The 8,487-nt window shown below is 45.1% G+C and overlaps 1 long non-coding RNA gene across 4 annotated transcripts; it reads right to left on the reverse strand.

Moving 5' to 3' along the window:
* Window positions 1–431: 431 nt before the first annotated feature.
* LOC123397698 lies at window positions 432–8,136 on the reverse strand. 4 transcript variants are annotated; one of them, XR_006610005.1, is made up of 4 exons: window positions 7,802–8,020; window positions 5,085–5,355; window positions 1,808–1,916; window positions 860–1,671 (listed from the first exon to the last, which is right to left on the reverse strand). It is a non-coding gene; the product is annotated as an uncharacterized LOC123397698 (long non-coding RNA). The 4 variants fall into 4 exon arrangements; XR_006610002.1 differs by lacking the exons at window positions 860–1,671; window positions 1,808–1,916 and adding an exon at window positions 432–770 and having other exon boundaries at window positions 7,802–7,967; XR_006610003.1 differs by lacking the exons at window positions 860–1,671; window positions 1,808–1,916; window positions 5,085–5,355 and adding an exon at window positions 432–770 and having other exon boundaries at window positions 7,802–8,136.
* Between the last annotated feature and the right edge of the window lie 351 nt (window positions 8,137–8,487).

The following is an 8,487-nucleotide window of genomic DNA, read 5'->3' on the forward strand; positions in this document are numbered from 1 at the left end:
GCGGACGCGCGTATCCTCTCGATGTCTGTATGTGGCCGGCCTGACTCATTTGTCACACATCCATTCAGCCATCGATGCCTACTTATTTAATTCGCTGGCCCACCCCACCCACCTTTCTCTCATTATTATAGTCACAGTTTTAGAACCAATTTGTTTCCCGTTGGGTGCATGTGCTGACCCATTCAAAAAAGCGAACACGAACAGATCGACGAACGATCCAAATAAACGAAAAGCGGACAAAATCGCCGTCCGTTTAGGTCGACCCGTTGGAGTTGCCCTTATATATGCACTGTTGCACTCCTTTGTTTGGCTCAAGGCATCGGTACAAATCTTTAAAAACAACACAAATGCTTCCATATGTCAGATGATAATAAAGGATGGTGTTAAGTACTTATAAGTTACAAAAACTAAGAAAAAAAGGGGGCATAGAATTTCAAAGCAGCTAGAGTTGTTTGTTTTATTTCAAATCAGAATATAGCAGCTATTACAAAAGAAAATTTAATCCAGTTAAAGTAGGTTGAATATATAACACCCTTATCAGAAGGCATAGGTCCAACCTAGACTAGCTTGTAACTGAATAAAACTAAGTGAAGCTTCAGGTGTACAGCCTTATCATCAATTAGACTAGCAAAATTAGCAGAGAAGCCCAATGTATATAGTCAAAGCAAGTCCCCTTGATCAGTCCAACAGCTGAGTAAAGTAACCTTCCTTCCAGCTGACCAAGCTTCCAGTTCCAAAGTGAGCTACTAGGTGTTATGGAAGTCTGAAGCCTACATAGTATGGCGAAACTTTCCGTCAGGCTTTTGCACGGAGGATTGAGCTAGCATTATCTGAAGAAAATAACCACTGGAAAAAAATATGCAGCTGAAATTGTTTGTTTTATTTCAAAGCAGAATATAGCAGCTATTACAAAAGTAAATGCAGCCCAGTGACCGAAATGAGAATATATAACACCCTTATTAGAACACATAGGTCCACCCTATTGACCGAAGATGCACAGGCTCTTGGACACATCCACAGCCTGATCCTTCATGATGAAAAACTTGCAGTGAAGATACCCTAGGCCCGCCACCTCTCCATCCACGGCGAACTCAACCTTGCCCACGACCTGAATCTCGCTCCGAAGCAAGTTGCGCACCTCCTGTCGCAGCATGCAGGCGTTTGCCTTGGCCTCCACCTCCAAGGTACCAACACTGCCAATGCTCCGGTCGCCATAGACGCAAAAATACGGCACCTGAGACGCGCAGCAATGAGTTGCCGCCTCCGCTGCAGCGCCGGTAGGTTGGTTGTGTCCGATAAAAGTCCAAGGCAAGGTTGAAAGCCGGTGAAGTCGGCAGAGAGGCGCGGGGATCGACCCCTCTTTGGCCTACAAGTCGGACGAAGATGTCCCCGGGTCCTTGGGCCACGTTGGCTGTGGTATTCGTGACTGGAGTGTACAACACAGTCAAGCAGAAAACGCTCATTGCAAACATATAGCCAAGGGCACTTGCGCAAATTACTAGCTGTTGCTTGCGGTCAAGGTGGTCAATGTAATCATATGCGCAACTACATTTGGAGTTGGAACATCGGCCATAGCTCCGTCTTTGCAAGCGGGGGCGGGCATGAGACACATGACCCAAGATATTGCTCAGTATATAAGAGTATCAATTGATGTTAACCGATCTCCAATAGCTGCACAAAAACACAAAGAAGAACATAAACACAACATATAGCTGGATGCCTTTTGGTGTTGTTTGGTTCACCAACTGCACATAAACGATTTTCCATAAAAAAAAAGTAATACCATACACAAATGATTTGAAATTACGTTGGCACTTCAAAGGTGTCACCTCCCATTGCCGCCGGCTATTGCCGTGACGTGAGAAGATAAGGATTGCTTGTGGAGAGCAACCGGACCTGACGGAGAGCAAACGGACCTGAAGGAGACGAACAGAGACAGAGGAGAAATTTTCAGTTTCTTCTTCCTGCTCTTCATCTTACCTTACGGTACACCCGTCCTTCTTGCTCCAAGGATTGAGTAGGTGGGTCGTCCCACTTGTACAGCAGCCATACGTTTGGTCCAGGGAAGGACATTGGGTGTTGCAAAAGCCAAACACTTTGAGTGCACAGATTTTAAAAGCAAGGTATTTCCTTATTTCAGATTTCTCGTCAACCCAACTTGGTTCACAACCTTCGCAAGTTTGGAGATCAATTCTAGAAGGACGTGAGGTGTGGAACAATTGCTGGCTCCCGAGGGAGTCGATGATGCGACCGATTGGACCTTTGTTAGAAGCAAGACCAGAGTTGGTTAATTAACTCGCTGATGACGCAACCCATTCATGGAATGACCAGGTGCTAGCTAAGCACATGTTGCCGATGGACGTGGACATAGTATGTCGGATTCCGCTACCAACAATCAACTTAGAAGATGAAAGGGCATGGTTTTTTGAGAAGAAGGGCTGCTTCACTGTTTGATCAACCTACATGATGCTTGTGCATACCAAAACTTGTCGTGAGGCCTCGCTGGATGGGCGAGTATGTGGGTCTGAGTTGAATTTTTGTTTTGAAAGAGCATGGACAAGAATGTGGAAGCATACAATACCCACTAAATTAAAGGCTTTTCTTGGAGGCTTGCGCGCCAAAGCTTACCCACTGCAGATGTTGCTCACCACAGGAACATGGCACCGACTAGTGTTTGCAGCATTTGTGGCTGGAGCGAGGATTCAGTGGAGATATTCATTACTACAGTGCAGAATGGCTTGATGTGTTTGGGTACTAGTCGATGAAGAACTCTGATAAATTGAGGAGCTGCGGTGCCAGTGAGCCAAATGCTGGAACCTGGTTGTTCGAGATGGGTGATTCCTATCCAGAACAGATTATGTGAAGATGATTACTACCGTGTGGGCGATCTGGAAGGCAAGGCGAGATATCATACAGGAAGATGTTTATCAGAGCCCTTTTCATACATGCAAGTTTATAACACATTTTCTTCATGTGCTGGGTTGGATCGATTCAGCAGAAGGCGCAGGGCGTTGGATCCCTCCTCCACAGGGCGTTGTGAAAGGTAATTTGATGCTGCATTGTCATATGAGAACAACATATGCTCGGCTGGAACTATTTTTCGCACTGGTGCTGGTACCTACCTGAGGGCTTCGGTGTTGGCTATGAAGAGTGCTTATGATCCAGTTTGTGTTGAGGCAATGGCGTGCCCTGAGGGGCTGTGTTTGATGCAGGACCTAAATCTGTACAAAGCTGTTACATCCTCTGATTCTATGGGGGTTATCAGAACTACTTCCTCTGTCCAGGTGTATTGGGCACTAAGGAGGAGCACTGCAATCTAGGCGCAAGGAGATTGGGCTAGCCAAATAATTTGAATCATAAAGGAAGCCAATCACCACCCAAATCTCTCTTTCCAAAATGCTGCAATAAATCGAACAATAATAGCTAGCACGGTTTGGCTAACCCATGCATGTAAATTTATAACATGCAACCAATCCTCATGCTAGATATATTGTTATCCAATTAATTGGGATTAAGTTTAAGAGGAGGAGGATTGCATGCGTTGGTCCAACGTTTTTCAAGGAAGAGCTAATTACGAAGATTAATGCATCTATAATAACTTAGGCGACTTATACTTTTTGAATTCCAAAATTCTCTTACGTGCCCAACACACCTGGACGGATGGACTATCTATGAAGGAAGCAGAGGAGAGGAGGAGGCTAACAGGAGTCATGCGCAAGTTGGAGGTTCTACGAGATGTTTCCTTTAAACATAAAACGAGGGTGTACAACATAGATACTCATAATATTGCTAGAATGTCTCTAGTTCTATGTCCAGGCCGCCATGTTTGGCTCCTGGAGCTGAGCCCCAGGGCTCTGTATCTGCTACTGTAGAAAATCTCCATTATATATATATATATATATATATTAACAGTATTCATCACCCAGGGTGTAGAATGAGCTATTCTTCACCTGAGGTAATCTTATGATTGTTTCATAAATAAATTTTGTTTTGTATATAAATAATTACATGCATCTTGGTTGATTATATAAATTTTGGCATAAGAAAACAAAAATATAGGTCATAAGGCCAGAAAAATTACATTTTGTGTGTATTTTACACTATGTTTTTACGTTTATAACTTTACAACTTTACGTAGCATAAAATATTTTTTACGATGATTTTAATATTTTCTTACATTCTCTTTTTAGGTATGAAGTAAGAAAAAAATACGATCCGTAAAAATACGGTGCTTTGATGGGAAAATAGAGGGGTGAAGAATAATTATTCCTCATCCACGGTGACAAATAGCGCGACCCTTAACTGAGATTTAGGAATCGAGCCTTGTATATCGAAATAGTCATATATAATAGAAACTCTATTCATCACCTAGGGTGCAAAATAGTTTACTTTTCACCAGAGATAATCTTACGATCAATTAACAAATAAATTACATTTGAAATACAAATAGTTACATTTATATTGAATCACTACGTAAAATTTGGCAAAAGAAAAACAAAAATAAAGGTCACATATTTTTTTATGTATATTTTTATGTTCATTATATTTTTTTACGGTCTCTTTTTACGTATAAAATAAGACAAAATTTACATAACGTAAAATGACGGTGCATTGATGTTAAAATAGAGGGGGGTGAAGAATAACTATAACTCACCCAGGGAGACGAATAGCGCAACCCTACACACACACACACACACATATATATATATATACACACACACACACACATAAAGGAGAGGAGAGATGTGGTAGCGGTGTGGATTATGCTCGTCTCTAATGCAGAGACACGATTTAATCAATTTTGAAAAGAGTTGTTAGGCGGCCTTGGTTTTGAGAAGGCAATTTCTCAAGAGTCTGGGCTGCATCTCCTATAGTAGTATACAGCGAGGAGATGAACATATCACATACTCCCTGCGAGTAGGCCGTTTGGATCTGCGGCCACCAATCCGCCCGTGGAGAAAAGAGAGGACGGAAAAGAAAAATCTAACTAATAACTAGGCTCATGCACGGATCTTATATCCAATATACGCACTACAAGGGACCAAGAGAAACCTATGCAAACTTGAAGCTTATAGATTGCTTACCGACAAAGAAGAGATTCGCTTCCGGGTCGAGGCGGCGGCAGCGGACTGAGGATCCAAGCCACAGCCAGGCGGAGGCTGCAGTACAGAAGGGACTTGGGCGGCGGAGCGCTTTTACATCCTGAGTGCGTTGCGTATCGATCCCCAACGGACCGACCGGCTCTATCTCTTCATCCTCTATGGAACTGGAAGAGAGGACGCCACGTGCCTTTCCTAATCTCAAAGCAGTTTTTGTTTCCCAGTCTTGTCTAGTAGTGTCATGCACCTTTCTGGCCTGCATCTTTTAGTTCTATTCAGTTCAGGTGTCATTTTCTTCAGATAACTCTTCCGTGATCGAACAAATGAATGAATGAGCAGCTGAAACAACATCTTACAGCAGGGACAAAACAGAATAAAAAGGGTCTACTTAAAGATGGAACCTCATCGTATGGCCGATTTTGGATGTCGCGGAGCAATCAAATTACAACACAAATACTAGGGTCCTCCTCACCGCTGGCCCACTCCCTCCTGCCCGAGGTGCCTCCTCCCGCATCCACAACTGCCCGCATCTTCTCCCGGCGGCACGGCCAGCTAGTGCAGATCCCGCGCCGGAGATACGCGCAGCCACACGCCGCGCCGCCCTACTGGCTCCCGGCCCTCTGTTGCATCCAGTGCATTGGCAGGTGCAGTGGATCCCCTGTTTATTTACAGTTCGTTTGCTGCTAGTTCATGAAGTACTAATGGATTTATTAACCCAAGGCGGTCCCGTCTCTGGAGGGTGATCTGCAGACAAGGACGCGGCCGTCTTGGGTTAATACCATCGTGCCGGTCGCGTTGACTAGTATTTGTGTTGTAATTTGATTGCTCCGCGACATCCAAAATCGGCCATACGATGAGGTTCCATCTTTAAGTAGACCCTCTTCATTCTGTTTTGTGCCTGCTGTAAGATGTTGTTTCAGCTACACAATCATTCATTTGTTCGATCACGGAAGAGTTATCTGAAGAAAATGACACTTGAACTGAACTGAAAGATGCAGGCCAGAAAGGTGCATGACACTACTGGACTCTGAGATGAACATAACATATACTCCTACTGGACTCGGCTTCAGTGCCTTTGAAGAGCCAAGGCACAGAGCGCCTTAGCCTACAATATCTGCCACTCAATTCTACATCATATGCACGGGATTGACTGAAACCAAAATACACCCAGACTTGGTAGTTTTCAGGAGAGACAGAGGCGGGGCGAGGTGTTTTTGCACGCGGGTGGGATCGAGTTCTCCTGAGCCGCTCGACGGAGGTGAGGGTTTGACAAGCGAGCTCACCGAGGAGAGAGACGGAGTCAAGCCGTGTCATGCCGCCGTGAGAGAGAGAGCCGCTCCCCCACAGAGGAGAGGGAGCAGGGCCTCGCACCGCATCCACTAGAGAGCGAGCAGGTGCCACGGCGAGGGGTGAAGGTCGTGCCGTCACAGAGGCGAGGGATGATGGTCGTGCCGCACCGGTGGATGGCAGTCCGCCCAAACTTCCCCTCGATTTCGCTATGAATCTGCAGCCACTGCCAGCCAGAGGTAATTCCGATTTTAGTTCCTGCAAGCGTTGCATCTGCGTCCCTCGAGGCACCAGTCAGAACAGACACCCGTCAGATATGCCCCTGCTACCACCAAACGACCAACCCACACACTGGCAAGCTCAAAGTGACCATGACTTCTACAGATTTCATGCATTCTGAATTCACGCACACACACACACACATCGGCAAGTGCAGCTATAAGTTCAGATGGTCAGTTCTAATGTGACTTTTAGTAGTTCGACGGCACAAGGCTGTGCAATTTGTAGTGTTCTTTCACCAGTAGTAAAATTTCTATGATCAGTATGCACAGTACACAATATAAGGCTGTGCAATGTGTAGTAACTCTTTCTTTAGTAGTAATCTTTCAACTTTCCATCTACAAAATTTGTTATTGTTCTGCAATTTGATCAACTGATTATACATGTATGGCAGATAAATTTGTTGGTGTGCAATGGCACAATCTGTAAAGGGGATGCCTCAAGTTGGCATGTTATTTAAAGGTTCAGAGGCTTGGCTATTTTGGAGAGCATATGGTGGTCGTGCTGGCTTTGATGTGAGGAAAAGGTACAACAATGTGAGCAAATTTGATGGTAAGGTAACCTCTTGCAAATTTGTTTGTGCCAATGAAGGCCATCAGAAAAAAGGGCAGCGAATTGAGTCATGTCAGGTTTTTCAGTGCATATTGTTAGATTTTTCGAACACCAGTGAGCTAAGTGAGAGCCGAATGACCAGCAAACTAACAACCTGATCTTTAGCATCAAATATTTTGTGTGAAAAACTTGAGGCTGGAGAGTGCCTAGTGCCATCGCTGCTGCTATTCCTCTGTCTCTCCTGATGACTACCAAGTCTGTGTGAGTTTTGGTTTCAGACAATCCTGTGTGTCCCATGTAGAATGAGTGGCAGATATTGTAGGCTAAGGCGCGGCTCTGTGCATTTGCTCCTCAAAGGCGCTGAAGCCGATTCCCCTCCACTCATACTACAACTCCAGCCGGCAGTGGCGCCGCCACGCAGGCACGAGGCATCCAGGATGGCCGGGTCCACATCCTGGCTGCATGCGGCCATCAATCCGCCCCAAAACCTAGAACAAGGGTCTGGATTGGACATCGAACAAGAGCTGGGCTAGGCTGGCTTAGAACAAGAGAAATCGATGCAGATTTCAGGCTAGGTTACTTACCGACGCAAGGCAGAAGAAACGAGAGGAATTCGCTTCCGGATCGAAGCGGCAGTGGGCTGAGGATCCAGTCAGATCCAGGCGGAGGCCGCAATAGAGAGGACACTAGGGCGGTGCCGCGCTTGCTTTTACGTGTGAGTCTGTTCTTTTATGTGTTTTTTTAAAGATCAAGAAGCTGGCTGGCATATATTGAACATAGCAGGGAGCAAGGCGGGCTACAAAAAATGGATCAGATCCTAAGATCAATGATATTAAAAGAAGATTACAAAAAGTCTCCAAAAATGAACCACCATAACGTAATTTCTCCCGTTGATTCCCCAAATGAATGCTCCAAAAAAGACGCTCCTGCCTGCCTGCAAAACTCCAGAGTTCTTGTAATGGAGGTGTTGATGTTAGTTAGACCCGCAACCTTGTTTCTAAAAGTGCATCGTTTTGCTTCTTTCAAATCTCAGATGGGATGAGGATTATCATTCTCCTAGTGCCTTTCATGTGCTCCGGTTTGGCCTTGCTTATCATCTTAACTACAATGTTGTTTGACTTGGCACTGACACTTCATGTGCTTGGGTTTAGCGAAGCACATCCGCTGCGTGATGCAGCTTGCGTCCATACTGCAATCGTCATCGGGCATTACCAAAACAAATGTGCGGCTGATTCCAGGTTTCGGAGGCATAGCTGACAGAAGTATCCGT

Source organism: Hordeum vulgare, chromosome 5H (assembly GCF_904849725.1).
Source record: "Hordeum vulgare subsp. vulgare chromosome 5H, MorexV3_pseudomolecules_assembly, whole genome shotgun sequence".
In the NCBI taxonomy this organism is placed as follows: Eukaryota; Viridiplantae; Streptophyta; class Magnoliopsida; order Poales; family Poaceae; genus Hordeum; species Hordeum vulgare.